The 17,909-nt window shown below is 37.9% G+C and overlaps 1 long non-coding RNA gene across 7 annotated transcripts in view; it reads right to left on the reverse strand.

Annotated features, from left to right (window-relative positions):
* Positions 1 to 14,770: 14,770 nt before the first annotated feature.
* Positions 14,771 to 17,909, reverse strand: part of LOC140456913 (uncharacterized) — a 32,291-nt gene continuing 29,152 nt past the window's right edge. For all 7 annotated transcript variants that reach the window (XR_011953199.1, XR_011953193.1, XR_011953196.1 and 4 more), the window contains one exon: positions 14,771 to 15,312. This is a non-coding gene — a long non-coding RNA (uncharacterized lncRNA). The remainder of the gene's footprint in view (positions 15,313 to 17,909) is intronic.

Raw genomic sequence — 17,909 nt, forward strand, 5'->3', positions numbered from 1 at the left:
ATGAATACACAGCAGCTGCAGGGTGCAGCCCAGTTACCTCACTAAGCAGCTATCATGACAACAGAAGAGTTCATTTGTCAGATATAGTTATTATTTTACAGTTACTCAGAATATTAAACAAAGGTTCTAATTACAGATTCTTGAGTATAATAGGGGAAATTTGCAACATAAGTTTGATACATGTAACCAATGCCTACTAAAAACATTATAGAAAAGCATTTAGACTGAGATTTGAAGTTAGCTAGTTTTAGGAATTAACTTCACGGTATGATGTTGACTGCCCATTAATTATAAAGTCCTGACAGAAAGAGTAGCTGTATAATTTTGCACAATATAACGAACTTTATAACATAAGTCATATTACTAATCTTATGGCAAGTAAGCTAAAATTAACTGTCTTTTCTATTTGTTTGTACATATATAATTAAGACAGTGAACAATATGAGGAGTAATTGGCTTTCATAAAATAAAATATGATGAATAGCAGAATTCAAAATGTCCCAACTGATAAGGTATCCTGAGAGGCGCGAGGGAGTTCAGGAATAACTTTGGAATCTAAGTTAATAAGATGCATAGAAAGATCCCAATAGGAATCTGGGGATGTCCATTAGAATGCCCATCTGCGATTATGTATTTCAATTGGGTGGCTGGATGAGGAGAGAAGGGCTGTAACCACATTGCATGTGGCCTTTGTGATGCAGAAAGTGCATAAAAATGCTGCTTTTTTACTGTGCATGTTACAGTGTGTTATGGATCTCCCTTCCGAGATTGGCCTCGGGGGATGATCCCTTCATTAACTAGTTGCTGCATGAGTAAACATCTTCCACATGCCTGAGCTCAGCCTGCCTCCTGAGTCCTCATTCTCTGTCAGGGAAAGCACTTCTACACTATGATGACATTTCAATTCAATACAAACTTTTATTGTGTGTGAAATGATTACATTCAGAGTGATTTAATTTTCATGATAAAATTGCTTTACATTTACTTTGTTTGGTGTACAAGAAAACGTTTTGATTATATCCATTTGTTCTTTTGTTCAACCAACACTAAGTTTTAAATTATTGTAAAGACTACAATGGGGGAAACGGGAACGAGTCTTCAGCTCAAATGTCATATGAAATGACTGTTTCCTTTTTTCAAACAATGTGCCCTCCAAAATGATTTTTATTTTCATTATAAGAAAAAATTGCTTGGACAATTGTTGACAATTTTCCTTTTCCTCCCATATTAGGTGTCAGTGAACAATAATCACAAAATTATGAGAATTCCTTTCTGTATCAAATGTCAGTGACTCTATATTTTGTTCACAATAATAGTCACTTTTATGGCCTAATTCTTTTCCTCCTAATTCTGAAATAAATATCGAAGCATTTATTGTGGTAAAAATTACATCAACAAAATTGGCATGACTCTTCAAGAAAACCATTGGAAGCATATAAATCTTGCATTGCCTGCATTTTTAAATAAAATCATTTTTTTTCAATTGTTGCTGAATGATTTTTTTACATCATACAGCTAAGTGTTATGCTTTAATTTTCAGTTTCTTAATCTTAATGAATATCCAATCAACATCAAATCAAAGTGTTTTCAAAATATTAAGTCAATTTATCTGTCAGGATTCTAAAATCAATTTATCAATTACAATAATTGCACAGAAATTTAACATAGACTTTGTAAAAATGCAGTTTTTTAAAAAATTTCATTCATTATTTTTTATTAATACCAATATGTTCAGGCCCATACACATACCAAACGACCAATAATATCCCTTGCAAAATTCTTTGTAAATGTCTGATTTTTGCTCAGGTGAAATATAACAATTATCTCAGCTTTTGAAATTCAGAGAGCTCCAATTGCTTTTCCCTGCAATATTACTCTTCATTTCTACATATTACTCAGTCTAATATCAAGATGGGATATCTCATTATTCTCAAATTCACGAATATGATTTTTAAAATCCGTTTGTTGCTAATATATCTTATATCTAATAATTGTGCAATCCAGTAAGGGCTACAAATGTGGAATTATGCTTCAGTACAATAAATACTGCAAGGTCATTACAAAGTACAATCTCTCAATCATTGTGAAAATTGTATTTATTTTAAACTTGCAAACATTTTTTAAATGATTTGATTATAATTTATTTCGATGCTGACACTTACTGTATATACAATCACAATATCAGTAGATTATTTGGAGGTATCATCGTCCATTCCAATAATCACAGTATCTGCTATATTCTTTCTTCTGGTCACTCATAGCAAAATGTATCTAATTCCACTCAATCAATATGCCTCAGAAAATATTTGAGAATGTTGTGGTCATAAAGCTGAAATATACAAAGTCACGATAGTCATTAATTTTCTCTTGTTCTGTAGATCTTAGTTAAAACAACACAGAATTTTATGTTCCAGTGCTATAAATATGAGAAAAGATCACTTACATATCAGTAAAGTAAACAAATGTCACTTGCTATTATTTATCAATTAATAATTATTGGTCAGTTTATGAATTGTGTGAGATTTAATTTTAGTTTTCCAGTCATCTATTTACATTGAATGTGATATTGAAATGGTGAGAAAATATCAGGGTTTGTTCATTTGAAAGTTCAATTTGCATATCTCTCACTTATCCCGTTGATTGCATGATGGTTTAAGAACGTTTCACTCAGCAATCCTCGAAAAAATCAAAAACTGTCTGATTTTAAATCAGATCATTTGCACCCAATTATCACTTTGTTCTTAATTCATACAAATACCTCAATTTTATCGAACCCAATGTTAACACTATACAATACACACAAAGCAACACAAAGACTTCCATCGCCATCTGATTATTTTTCAGTAGAATAACCTGAGTAAGTACCTTATTGCTCCTGAAACCAATGACAACAGTAAACATTTGTTTACTATTCCATGCAACAAGTGCAATTGATATCTTCTATTTCAGTTCAGTAGTTAAAGATGATTTATGTTGCTTAAAACAATGCTTCTACTTTATTACGGATATTGACTGTAATACAATCATGCAAACAACAAACGTTTGTCATTCTAAAAATCTTTAAGTTTACTTATTTTAAATTTGTTTGCAAGAGATATTTCAAATTACAACCATTGTTGTTGCATAATTCAGCAATCCTAAATTTGAATTTGGGAAAGTCTTCATTTTTGCAAAACGGAAGTAGTTTTCAGTTTATATAACACATTAAATAACAGTTTTTTTTTCCAAATCACGCGCTCTGCAAAATGATTATTGGTTTCATTTAATTGTAAGAAAATAACTGTTTTGAACATGTCGATTCTTTTTGTCTTTTCTATACCAACACTATTCATCACTGTACAATAATGAACAATTATGATAATTCCTTTATGTACCAAATGTCATTGACTGCATCATTTGTTCACTTTCATGCTCACTTTCATTATCTATTAACTTGCTTCCAAATTCTAACACAAATGTCTGAACTCTGATCATAACATTAATCATCTAAATTAAAATAATATGTCTGTATGATGAAACCATTTGATAGAAATTCATATTTCTTGTGTTACCTTCATTTTTTAGCAATGAAAGAAAAAAAGTTTCCATAATCATTGAATGGCTCATTTTTTCTTCAATTCATAAAGCTAGTTACTATATTTAATTCCACAATTTACCAATTTTAATAAATATCCTATCAACATAACAGCAAAGTGTTTTTGATATAATGAATCATTTTAATTGCTCATATAACAACATTATCAAGTCATTGTCATAATAATAATTGCACAATTGTTTGAGAAAATCTTTTGAACAAGTAAAGTGAGATTCACATTTTAATTTGACCAATTGTTTCTAAGTACCAACACTGCAATATGAAACTTTATTTTCAGGTCAAGTTTCCCACAATGGATCCAATGACTTCTCATCCAACATTAATTGTGAATGCCTAATGTTTGCTTATTTGAATGATCTCCGTAACCACAGACTTTAAATTCACAAACCTGCAATTACTTTTCATTGCAATAATTCCAGTTTGTTTGCACATATTCCTCAGTCACATAGCAAAACGAGATTTCTCATTGTTTCTAAATTCATTTGTCGAATTTTATAATTCAGTTGTTGCTCAAACCTAAACATTATTCAATCCAGTACATGCTATGAATGTGGAATTATGGTTCTTTACATGAATAACTATTGTAAGGTGCAATCTCTCAATCATTGTTAATATTAATTCTTATTTTACCTGCGGAAACATAGCTGAATTCATTTAAATATATTTCACTTTGATGCGAACATTTACTATATTTCTAACCATAATAAGATTTAAGTATTTTTCATGACACAATATCATGTAAAATTCCTGCGTTTTGTTAAGTCAAATGAAAAAGAATTAACATTTCTATTTGGTTTCATTAGCAATGACAATGCATTTTGCATTTTTCGAAGTTGAGCATTTTTGCAAAGAAGGGATATTGCCTTCAGCTGAATAATAACATTGAATGACTAATTCACAGAATCTGCTGTTTATTCTCTTCGAGTTCCCAAGCAACCAAATTAATTAATTCTGCTGGTTCTAAATTCCTGGAAAGTATTTGATATTGTTCCAAATTCTTTGATTGATTTTATTGATTTTTTTAATTGGAAAAAGCTAATTCAAACATTTCAGGCACATCAATTTCTATTCTGCAGTGTTACAAAGATGAAAAGCAAGTAAATTTAATCATCAGTGAAATAAACAAATGTCAATTTCCATTATTCTAAGTTAGCTAATTCCCAAATTTTTAATTAAACAATGCAATTCACGTAAATATTGTTGTGCCCGTTGATCACATTAATTTTCTCATTATTGTACATTAATGCTTTGTCAGGGGTTTTTATTTTTTGTTTTCCATTCACCTATTCATATTGAATGCAAGATTGATATGCTTTGGCAACATCAGAGAGTGTTCATTTGAAATTTGACTTTGCACGTCTCTCACTTAACTCACTTCTTGCATGGGGTTGGGCATTGAGAACAGAGGATCAGTGGTTAGTACGCCTGTCTTACAGTGTTATGCACTTGGGTTTGATTCCATCCTCGGCCACATGTTTGCGTGGAGTTTGCATGTTCTGGTTTTCTCCCACAATCCAAAGATATGCAGGTTAGGTACATTGGCCATGCTAAGCTGCACATTCTGTTCAGGGATGTGTAGGTTAGGTACATTAGTCAGGGGTAAATGTCCAGTAATCTGAGAGCAGAATGGTGCTGAGTGGATTATTCTTTGGAACGTCAGTGTAGACTTGTTGGGCCAAATGGCCTGTTTCCACACAGTAGGGATTCCATATAATTAGAATTGTGTTTTGCTAAACAAAACTGACAATTTTTTGAAATGTTGCATTTAAAACTTATCTTTAACTGTCACTTGTCAATCTTGTAAAATATCTCACTGTTACTGAAATCAATGTTCAAACAAAACACTGCACATAAAGCCACACAAAGATCTTCACGACCATCTAATTACTGTTCAGTGGAATAATCACAGTAAAATTTTATTGTTACTGAGATCAATCCCCACTATCACAGTAAGGATCTGGTTATCATTCCCTTCAATAAATGTAGTAGTTGTCCTCTGGTATTTCAGTTCAGTCGTTATACACCATACTGGTTGTTCAAAGCATGGTTATTCTTTATTATGAATGGCCAAGGGTTCTAACGGCAAGAGATGTTGTTCGACCTGATTTGTTGCATGTTCTCAAACAAGTTTTCACGATAAATATTGTAAAAAAATTTGCATTTATTTGGTCTTGTTCAACTGCTGATGCTAACATTTTCAGTTCATGTTCATTAAGCATATTTGGAGAAAGTGAGGAAAGCTGTGGTGTTGGAAAAGTGCAGGCACATTCAAAGAGCAGGATTATTCAGTGTATCGAAAAGATTCCTGATGAAGGACTTATGCCCAAAACGTCGATTCTGCTTCTCCTTGAATGCTGCCTGACCTGCTGTGCTTTACCGGCACAATGCTCGTGCCATTAGAAATATTTGACTGAATATTCAGAGACAATACTAAAAGTTACCTCTGTCAATTTAATTTACTGTGCTTTCTATTCACTGAAGTTTTCATGTTAATTGCACCTCTTTTTCTTCTTAAATCTGATACAAATTTTAAAATACAGAACACATTAAAATTCACATGAATTATAAATTTACATTCTCGACAACAAAACCAATGGAAGGCGTGAAAGAATGCTTGAACAGCCTACACATTTGAATGAAAAAGCAATTCCTTCTAAAAAATGTTTCCACGTCTGTATCTTTTTCTCAATTCAATAATCCTGCAAGTAGTTTATAATTGTCAGTTGATCTTTCTGAATGAGTACCTAATCAATGTCAATGTAACAGCTGAAACATTAACAACAGATGGATAACTGGATGTTAAAGACCTTATTTGAAGCCAACAAATGTTTGGTCTTTACTAGAATTCCACCAGAAAACATTCTTGAATCATAATAAAAGAAGTGAGATATGTGAGAGATGTGCAAACCTTATTTTTAAATGAACAAACTCCAATATTTTCAAAGCATTTCAATCTTACGGTCAAAATGAACAGGTGAATGGGAAAATAAAAACAAGTTTCTGACAATTCATAAACTGAACAACAGTTACAAATTCACTTTCATCAAAGGACAGAGTAATATTTAGATGAATCACAACATTTAGTTACAAAGTAGATAATCAGCTGACTGACAAGTAATAGGTGGTAGCATTCGTTAGTTTACTGAAGAAGATATCAACTTTATTTCAAATTTATAGCACAAGAGAATAATGTTTAAAGTGTTTCAATTGTTTGGACTTGCCCCTTTGCAACAAAAAAAGATCAATCTCATTACTTAGACATCGTAATCTTTAATTCTGCAGCATTTTCAAATACTCTCCAGGAACTTATAAGCAACAGAATTAGATACAGGTATCCCCACTATCCGAAAGTCGAGCGTTATTATGAAACCTTACATAAACTGAAAAGGGGTAAATCGAAGAAGCATTAATTTATATGGGAAACACCTCCCCTTTTTTCGTAAAAGTGAAAATCCTCTTCAGATTTATTTCAGTTAGAGAAAACAGGGACAGATGTAAGTCTTTTGTAAAAGCAAAGTGGCTAAAACGAATTTTCCAACACATATTTCTTGGTAACCTGACTCAAATAAGTATCAGATTTTGTGATTATTGATATAATAGATAAAAGCAGATCTAATGTTGGATTGAAAAGCAGTTCAATCTGTGCTTAGGTACTCTCTAATCTCCATTCAGATAGCTCTTGATATATTTGTGTTGAAGGTGTGATTTGAAACCTTCCCTCGGGTCTAGTAATAGAGACACTGCCACAGCTCCACAGGCTCCTTTCATAATGTTCCCACTCAGGACGGTCAGAACTGCAATATTATGTTTAATGTGGTTACACAAATGAAAACTAATCAGCTGTTTATTGTAGTAATTCGATTGGGAATTAATTCGTTGGTTTCTGTGTGTAATGGACTGGAAATTAAACAATATTTTACAATAACAATAGAATAAATGAATGATAGTCTTAAATAAAGAGGAATCTCATGGCAATTCTTTGAAAGACAAATTGACAAAACTGCATGATCATTGTACTTTAATTTTAAATATACATCAGTCATTCAATGTGAATATTCAGCTGACGACAAGTTCCCTTCCTTTCAACAATGTACAACTTCCACAATTTCAAAATGAACAGTCATTGATAAAGGAAGGAACAAGGAGATGTTAATTCTATTTTCTTCACATAAACGTGTGATTAATTTAAGTAAGTTTCATATATGTAAAAAGGAAACTCTTATTGTTGTCCTAAATGCAATAAATGTTAGCATGAAGTGAAATATAATCAAATGAATTCAACTGTGTTTTCTCAGTTAAAATACCGTTCAATATTCAAAGTAGTCGAGTGATTGTACACTGCAATATCTTTACAGTAATTCAGTGCTGAGACATAATTCCACATTTATACGCATCATAGTGAAGCAAACTTGTGCCAGGAGTCTGAGCAGGTTGGTGAGGTCTTTAATGAGTACTTTGCTTCTGTATTCACGAGTGAGTGGGACCTTTTTCCTTGTGAGGACAACATGAAACAGGCTGATATGGTCGAACAGGTTGATGTAAAGACAGAGAATGTGCTGAAAACATTTAAAAATAATGGGGATAGATACGTCCCCTGGGCCATAGTTTGTTATGAGAAGGGAGGCAAGTGATTGCTGTGTTTTGGCAATGATCTTTGCATCCTCACTGTCCACTGGAGTCATAACAGATGATTGGAGGGTGGGAAACGTTATTCCCTTATTCAAGAAAGGAAATTGAGATAATCCTGGGAATGATTGATGAGTCAGTCTTACATCAGTTGTGGGCAAATATATGGAGAGAATTCAGAGAGACAGGATTATGATTCTTTGGAAAAGCTTAGATTGATTAGAGATAGTCAGCATGGCTTTGTGAGTGGCAGGTTATGCCTCACAAGGCTCATTGAATTATTTGATGTTGTGGCAAACACATTGGTGAGGACAGAGTAGTGGGTGTGGTGTATAAGGATTTTAGCAAGGTGTTTGATAAGGTACCCCATGGTAGGCTCATTTAGAAAGTAATGAGGCATGGGATATAGGGAAACCTGCCTGGTTAGATAATAAATTGGCTGACCCATAGAAGACAGGGTGAGATTGCATAGATAGTTTTCAGCTTGGAGCACGGTGACCAATGGTGTTCTGAAGGAATTAGTTCTGGGATCTCTCCTCTTCGTGATTTTTACAAATGACTTGGATGAGGAAGTGGAAGGGTGTGTTCGGAAGTTTGCCAATGACACGAGGGTTGCTGGAGTTGTGGATAGTGTGGAAGGCTTTTGTACGTTGCTGGAGGACATTGACTATGCAGAACTGGGCTGAGAAGTGGCAGATGGAGTTCAACCTGGGAAAATGTGAAGTTATTCATTTTCGAATTTCAAATTTGAATGCAAATTTTCAGATTATTTGCAGGATTTTTGACAATGTGGAGGAACAGAGGGATCGTGGGGTGCACGTCCATACATCCCTCATAGCTGACATCCAAGGTGATAGGGTTATTATGACGGTGCATAGGGTGTTGGCTTTCATTAGTGGCGAGATTGAGTTTAATAGCCACGAGGTTATGCTGCAGCTCCGTGGATCCCTGATGAGACTACACTTGGAATATTGTGTTCTGTTCTGATCACCTCATAAGACATAGGATGCGGAAGCTTTAGAGAAGGTGCAGATGATATTTATCAAGATGTTGCCTGGACTGGAAGGCATGTCTCATGAATAAAGATTGACAGAGCTGGGGCTTTGGTCATTGCAATGAAAGAGGATGATAGTTTACTTGATAGCTTTGTGTAAGATGATGAGAGGCATAGATAGAGTGGATAATGAAAGACGTTTCCCCACAAAGTGGCATAATTTTAAGATGAATGGGGGAAGTTGTGGGGAGATGTCAGAGATAGTTTCTTTATAGATAGTGGTGAGTGTGTGGAATGCACTGCCAGTGGTGGTAGTACGTTCAGATTCATCAGGGACATCTAAGCGACTCTTGGATAGGCACATGGATGATAGTAAATGAAGGGCATGTTGGTTAGTTTGATCTTAGAGTATGATAAAAGGTCTGAACTACATCGTGGCCAAAGGGCTGTGCTGTACTGTTCTATAGTCTATGGATTGAAATGAACAATTATTATATATTAGCAACATAGAGATTTTCAAAATTCTACTGGCATACTTAAGAATAATGATAAATTTCATCTTGCTATTTGACTGTGCTATCTGCAAAAAATGAACAGGAATTGTTGCAGGGAAAAGTAAATAGGATTTTCTAAATTTATAAGGCTGGGATTACACAGATCATTCAAATGAGCAAAAGTCATATTTTGAACAGTGCGCATTGCATCAGAAATAATGGATTCTTTTGTAGGTGTGTTGATTGGAAATAAAATGGAGTTTTATATTACTATATAGGTACTATGGAAGATTGGATTAAATTCAAATATAAACATCACTGTAGTTGTTAGCAAAACTAAACTAAAGCATACTATAATTATTGTCGTACAAATGCCTTAACAATTACTGTTAGAATCCTGAAAAAAGGATATATTGTACCAATTTTCAAACAATCAATAAATTAAATTGTAAACCTCAGTATACTTGTTACCCAGACCAATTATTCTGCAATTGTTGTAATTGTAATGACGTTATAACTAATGCTAAAACCTAAACAGATAAATTGTTTCAATACTTTGTCAGCATGTTGCTCTGAAATTGATTGGATATTTATTAAGATCGGTAAACTGAGGGACAAAATATAATAGCTCACTTGATAGAATTGAAGGAAAAAATGAGACAGTGTTTATTGAACACAATGGATTTTGTTTAAAAATGCAGTTGATGCAAGAATAATATATTTTCCTCGATTGGTTTTCTAATAGAGACATGTTTTTTAAAAAAAAAATTGTCATGATTGTCAGAGTCTGCAAAGGGGAGAGTGAGAGAGAATGAAATTCTAAAAAAACAAAAAGGAAAGGAATTGGCGAGCAGAGGATCTCCAACTGTACTGTCTCACCCTGCCAACATCTTCTTGGGTGAGCTGGAACGCAGACAAGTCAAGCAACAAGCCGACACAGTCATACGCACAGAATCATAGCTTACAATGTCCTAGACACCATCGTCACCATCCCTGTATGTCCTGTCCCACCGGCAGGACATGGATGTCACTGAAATACTGGAACATGCAGGGTAATGGACTAAGATGTGCAGAATGTGATCAATGTGATTTATTTGACATTTCTCCAGAAATTTAAACTCCAGTCCAAATTGAAAAGTTACTAGCGTCATCAGACTTGAACTACAAATGCCAGAAAAAAAATTATCAGAAAATGACAGCACACTTGGCCAATCCTGGGTAAGTGTTGGCTGAAATACAACTCCCCAGGCGTTACAGCTTTTTTACTCATCATTGAGAGCAAAGATTTCAGACTGAACTCTGCCCTCTATGCTTTTATAATCTGTTTTTTAACATATTCCTTTGGCAGCTGCACACCTTATTTCCTTGTTTCTTTCCCAGCTCTAACTCCATTCTCCATGGCCTTGAGGGACGACCATTTCTGCTGTTGAACCTCTCCTGCCTTCCCCCGTGTGACAGACTGTCTTTGTGTCCTTGTCTCACCCCCACCTTGCTCACAACCTCTTACATTTCTGATGGTTCCGAGACCTCTGTAACTTTCACTGCGCCCCCTGGGTCAGTGGCGTGAGTTTTGAATTCTCTTCCTCCTAAGAAAATCAGAACTTTTTCCGGTTGCAGTGTCCCCCAGATTTTATTTTGAAAAGCAGAGCATTTGTGTCAGAGTCTAGTATTTGTGAGCCATCTTCCACAATTCTCAGCATTTGTATGTAATTTGTGACCTTCCCACAGATGTGTAACGTCACTGGATTGGCCATGCTAACATGGTCGCAGTGTGCAATTTAGGTGGGTTGGGCTAGCCATGGTTAATGTGGGGTTATGCGGGTAGGGTGGGTGAGCAGGTCATTGCAGACTCGATGGGCAGAATAAACTCTTTCTGCACCCACGGGATTCTGTGATTCTAACTAGTTTTGATTGTTGTTCATTCAACTCAGATACATATGATTCCTTTATGATTCTGTGGGTGCTCACTCACTCATTTCCTTCAGTTTTACATCAATTTCACACTGTATGTGAGGGTGGGAATGGATTTGTAAATATAAATACTCCAATCAAAACCCCTCACAGGTCAGGAACTGTTTCTGCTACTTTCATCACTCACAAGGAAGAGGAAAATAAAGGTTCAGTCACAAATCTCACAGGAACATAGCGATTATAATCACCAGGAAAGGCTGAACAGGTCGAAACGCTTTTCACAAGAAAAGAGGAGCCTCAGAGACAGCCTGGTACAAACAGAAAGCATTGTGTCTGTGTTTTCAGAGTTTTGAGGTTGAAATCTTTGGGTTGGAAGCATGTTTCATTGCCCCAGATCATCAAAGGTGATATCTAAATGTGCATCTTCCTTTCTATCTGTCTGAGTTAACAATCAGTTGGACAGGTCAATGTCTGAGTGTCTTACCAAATCCCTGATTGAAACTGTCTCCGCCCACAAACTCAGCTGCCTCACCACTCACTAGGCCATGGAGAAACTCTGCCGTTACAATGAGAACTGTCTTTGCTGTCACCGCTCCTCATGCTTCCGCTTAATCCCCACTTCCCTTCATTAAATCCCAGCTACCTCTAGTCCACCCATGTGGACATGTTGAAGAGCATGACAGGAGATTGGATTGAAACCAAGAGTTCAATAGCCTGATAGAAATAGGAAGAAGGAAATAAAAGGTGATTGTGGATCCTAGGGGATACAGACTCCAGGATTAGTCTTTGTGGGCATTCCTGCAGTAATACACGACAGTATTCCATGATGAGAGTTAAACCCGGGTGGCAGGAGAGGGAGCCACTGGGCATTAGTAAGTTTATTTCAAACACAGGAGGTTTGTTCAGTCAGTAACAATGTGTTCGACATGGAGGTGAATTGAGCAGTGATGGGAAATGTTACCACAAGCTGACAATGGAAAACTTTCCTTGGAACAGGAGGAGGCCATTCAGCCCCTCGACTTTGCTCTGCCATTCATGATGATCATAGCTGATGTGTGACATAACGTACAATTTTCAAAACCCTCTAATTTCATCAATAAACTCCTCTGCAACAGACAAGATGAGAATTGGAAAACTAAACATCTGCACATGCTGGGAAAAACTGAAAAAAATAAAAGAAATTGCTGGAAAAATTCAGCAGATCTGGCAGCATTTGTGGAGAGTGAACCTTTCAGGACCAGTGACAAGTCAGGTGACCAGCCGCAGCTGACCATTCTGCCTGTTCTGGAACACTCTCTGGAACAAGTTCTGGTGTGAGATTGTCAATGATAACTGAGAGAAATAGGAGGACGGGCTCAATCAGAATAAGGAATTCACTTCACCCGAACAGTGGGACACTCACCGACACAGTCACACTGCAGAGAGGCATTTCACCTGCCCCACGTATGAGAAGGGATTTACTCGACCTCACAATCTACTGAGGCAGATCTCATTCAGATGCTCAGTGAAGAGAAGGGATTCAGTTATTCATCCCACCCCCTGAGACTCCAGCGTGTTCACACTGGGTAGGAGCTGTTCACCCCTCTGTGTGACAAGAGATTTGCTGCGTCTTCAACACGATTGAGAGCCCAGTGAGTGCTCACAGGGAAGTGGTCATCCCCCTGCTCCATGTGGACTGCAGGACTCTGATTCTGATGTTACTGTCCATCAGAGTCAGGAGTGGACCTTGTACATGATGACACTGTTGGAGTATTGATGTTGTTGTTAACCACATTAACTGGGCTGGAGGTGACTGAACTTACATTGCCACTTTCTGAACCTCAGGATGTCTCTCTGGGCAGTAAGTCCCCACAAACAGCAATGTGACAATGAGCAGGGATCATCTGTTTTGATTTAAATTGTGATTGTAGCACAGCTGCTTCACAGCATCAGGTACAAAGTTGGAGTCCAGCCTTGTCCAACGGCCTGTGTGGAGTTCCCACATTCTCTCCATGATAGTGTGGGTCCCCTCCAGGTGTTCTGGTTTCCTCCCACAGTCCAAAGATGTGCAGGTTAGGTGGATCAGTCGTGCTAAATTGTCCACAGGATCCAGAATTGTACAGACTAGGTGGATCAGCCATGGGAAATGCAGTGTTACAGTGATGGAGTGCTCTGGGCGTGATGTTCTTCGGATGGTCGGTGGGGTTTGATGGGCCAATGCTCTCCTCCCACACTGTAGGGATTTTATTCTATGATTGAGGATAAAGGCTACACAGCAGGGTGTCCTTGGAGAAGGAGCATGTGGTGTGCATCAATGCTCTCGATGCCTTTAGATAGAAGTGGGCACCGCAGGGGATATAGTGCTTTATCTCCATCGCTGCCCCCTCCCCACAACTCTACTTTGATTTAGTCCCTTCTCATTCTGACACTTGTAATGGTTTGCTTGGCCCGAAATGGGCTTTGTTTGGAAATATTCAATTGGTTACACAAATGGTTGACTGCTGGTGATTATATGTCTAGATTAGAGTGGTGTTGGAAAAGCACAGCAGGTCAGGCAAGATCTGAGGAGCCGGAAAATCAACATTTCAGCAAAAGGCCTTTTCCAGCATCCCTCTAATCTAGGCTCTTGTTTCCAGCATCTGCAGTCCTCACATTTGCACTGCTGGTGATTATATGTTAACCAAAAGCAAAATGGCGTACTGATGATTTTGATGGTGGGTAGATTGCTGTGCTCACATTTCTGGGTCGGAGAAATGGGGAAAAAGAATGCTTCACAGCTAACAGAACGAGAACTGAAAAGCAGTTAAATCAAACCAAAGGTTCAGACAGGGAGGGAATATTTCCCTGGAGTTTGAGTAGCTGGAAAGTGATTGTGTCCAGGAATAGACAGGATTTTGTTTTACAAGGGTTGAAAGTTTTAAAACTGTTATATTCAGACAGTTTACGTTATTTTCTTTAATTTTATTTGCTGTGCAAAATAACTTTTACAACATTTTAAAACCAAAATTTACAAACCTTTTGTGAAAGATAAATGTTAAATAAAATCCATCAAACCATCCCTCACTGAAAACTGTTGTGGAAGTGCAATCTCCTGGAGAATCCCTGCGAACTCCTTCCTGCCCAGGCTCCATGACTATATACAGACCTGGGGGAATAGCAGCAGGAGGAGACCATTCAGCCTTTCAATCCTGCTCCACCATTCAATGGGAAACAGCTGACCATCCAGCTCAGTCTCCTGCTGTGTTCCAATCCCTTTTCATGACTTTACCTTGAAGAACTATATCTAAGTCCTCCTTTGGCTTCACTGCCTTTTGTTCCAGTGATGTTGCTGTGTTACTGTGTGGGTGTAGGCAGGGGTAATGTGATGGTGCTACCTCCTGGAGGATGCACTCAGCGTCCCTCATCATCCTGCAGGAACATCAACTGGGGTTCAGCAACTAGAGATAGAAACCATTTCCAGGATATGGGCATCACTGGCTCAGCCAGCATTTATTCCCCATCTCTAGTTACCCTTGAGAAGATGGTAGGGAGCTGCTGTCTTGTACAATTCACAGTCCATTTGGTGCAGAGAGATCGAAAATGCTGCGATGAGAGTGTTGCAGGATTTTGGCTGAGTGATTCTCTGTCTTTGCTTCTTCAAATGCTGGTTAACTTAATCATGATCTGCACATGACTTTGAGATTTCAGTCTGCAAATCTTCACCATCTAGCACCCTGTATAAAGGAATATGTACATGTTAGAAATTCAGAGCAGACAATTCTACTTACTCTTTTTCCCTTTCTTCCCTCAAAGCTGTAACCCTCCAGCCCACTTACTCTCTCCCACCATTCTGACTCTGCTATCCCCTAATGTACACCCTCCCCATTCCCATGGAGTTACTGATAAACAGATCCATGCCACCACTTCCCGTCCCTGGTTAGACTCTGCACCCTTTCTGGGTTCACTTCCTTTCCCTTCAGTTGCTGCAAGTGAATAATGTAACAGCAGAATGAAACAAAAGGAAAGAAAGGGAGGTGGCAGATCCTGGACAGAAGAGGAACCTTCAATCTGGGAGAATGGATCAGATCCTTCTTCGTTCCCCATTAGTTGATTCCGACCATAACAATGAATTGGGGATGGAGAGTGGTCCTCCATGGATGTAGTGATACTTTGACCCCCTCCCCCAACAGATCAATACTATGAGTAAATACGTTCCTCCTCCAGCCAATCACAGTGTGAAAAACTTTCCGCAAAGCATATTTACCCAAAGCACATGCTCCAAAACCCGCACACATTTTGTACATGTACAGTGCCGTGTTTCCCCACACACGTGTGGTCCCTGCCTCAGGAATTGTGGGAGTTGTAGTCCCCATGACGCCATTGGAGCCCTGTCTCTGGAAAGTCAACGAAAAGTGTAGACTGGAGGGTGTTGTGTATCTGATCCCCATTCAGACACACATAACATTTGGATTGTCACTGGGTTTTATTGAAACATCTGCTTCCACAACCTGATTTTCTGATGTAAGGAATATAGATTCAGCCAACTGGGGTGTGGCGAGAATAATAGGAGCAGGAGATTTTAAGCAGAGGTGACTCAATGGTTAGCATTGCTGACTCACAGCGTCAGAGACCTGGATTTGGTTACAGCCTTAGGCAACTGTGTGGAGTTTACACGTGCTCCCTGCGTCACTGCGGGTTTCCTCTGGGTGCTCGAGTTTCACCCCACAGTCCAAAGATGTGCAGGTTAAGTGGATTGGCTATGCGAAATTCCCAGTGCCCATACCTGTGCAGGTTAAGCCATTAACCATGGGAAATACAGGGAATGGGTGAATGTGAATGGGATGCTCATGATAGGGTTGGCGTGGACTCCATGGACGATTACCCTATTTCTGCACGGTAGGGCTCCTATTCCATTCTCATATAGAAGAATGTACCTATCTCAATGTGCTGTGTATCTGTGGAATTCCCTATTCAAAATGCGGTAGATGCTAGGACAATGAGCAAATTTACTGAAGAAATACAGATGTTGAATTTGCAATGAATTGAAGGGTAAGAGAGAGCAGGCAGGAAAATCCAGCTGAGACCGAGGTGAGCTCAATCAGCATGGTATTAAATGGTGGAGCTGCATTGCCTCTCCTGTGCCCAGTGCTTATCTTCTTGCGGTAATAACGGAAAAGCTGAATCCAAAACTCACCACCTTCACCAAAGGAGATTTTTGGAAAAAGCAGGATAGTCAGGTGGATTAGCGTTTCAAACTTCGAAAGTAAGGAAGCATGTGGGAGAAAATGATTTTTCAATTTTAAACTGAGGTGAGTTAGACCGGTTATAGTCCAACTTATTTAATTGGATCATGATGAAGGAGCAACGCTCCGAAATCCAGTGTGCTTCCAATTAAACCTGAGGGACTATAACCTGGTGTTGTGAGATTTTTAACTTTGTACACCCCAGTCCAACACCGGCATCTCCAGATCATGTAAACTGAGGGGAGACAGTGATTTATGGTTTTAGACTGTTCAGTACATTCACACCGTCCAGAATACTCTGTTTTGAACATCTATCCTGTACTTTATTACAAAGCCAAGGTCTCTGACAATGAAAACCAAAACATCCAGGTAACATGGCCTCACCTCGTAATCTGATAAAAGACTTGTGATAAATCTGGTTGAATTTAGAATACAGTTGGAAAGCGGGAAGATTAAATCCAATCCCAAGATCCTGTGTTTAAACAAAGGAGACTACAATAGGATGAGGCAGGAGTTGGCTAATGTAGACTGGAAGCAAAGACTTTAGGGTGGGACAGTTGACAGACAGTGGAGGAATATCAAATAATCTTTCAAACTGCTCAGCAAAATTATATATCAGTGAAAAGGGAGGACTGTAGGAAATGGAATAATCTGCCGTGGGTGGATAAGGAAATAAGGGAGTCTATCAAACTGAAATAGAAAGCATTCAAATTGGCAAAGACCAAGAAGAAACTAGGAGATTAGAAAAACTTTAAAGATCAACAGAAAGCTGGATGGGATTGGGGGAGAAAAGTGATGAGTAGCTATCCCCAGGGCTGGAATAGCAGTTTACACTGTTAGAGGGGAACCTATTATTTGGGGAACATATGGCCTCTGTAATTGTTGAAGCACTTAACTGTTACCATAGAGATAATCCTGATCAAGTGCAAAATCTCAGCACACTCCAAAAGCTTGTACTTCCAAATAAACCTGTTGGACTATAACTTGGTGATGTGTGGCTTTTAACTTTGCCCACCCCACTCCAACACCAGTTCTTCCACATCAGAATCCTGATAGACAGCCCCACGGAAACTGAAGTGCCTGTCAGA

The sequence above is a fragment of the Chiloscyllium punctatum genome, chromosome 31 (genome assembly GCF_047496795.1).
Source record: "Chiloscyllium punctatum isolate Juve2018m chromosome 31, sChiPun1.3, whole genome shotgun sequence".
Taxonomy (NCBI): Eukaryota; Metazoa; Chordata; class Chondrichthyes; order Orectolobiformes; family Hemiscylliidae; genus Chiloscyllium; species Chiloscyllium punctatum.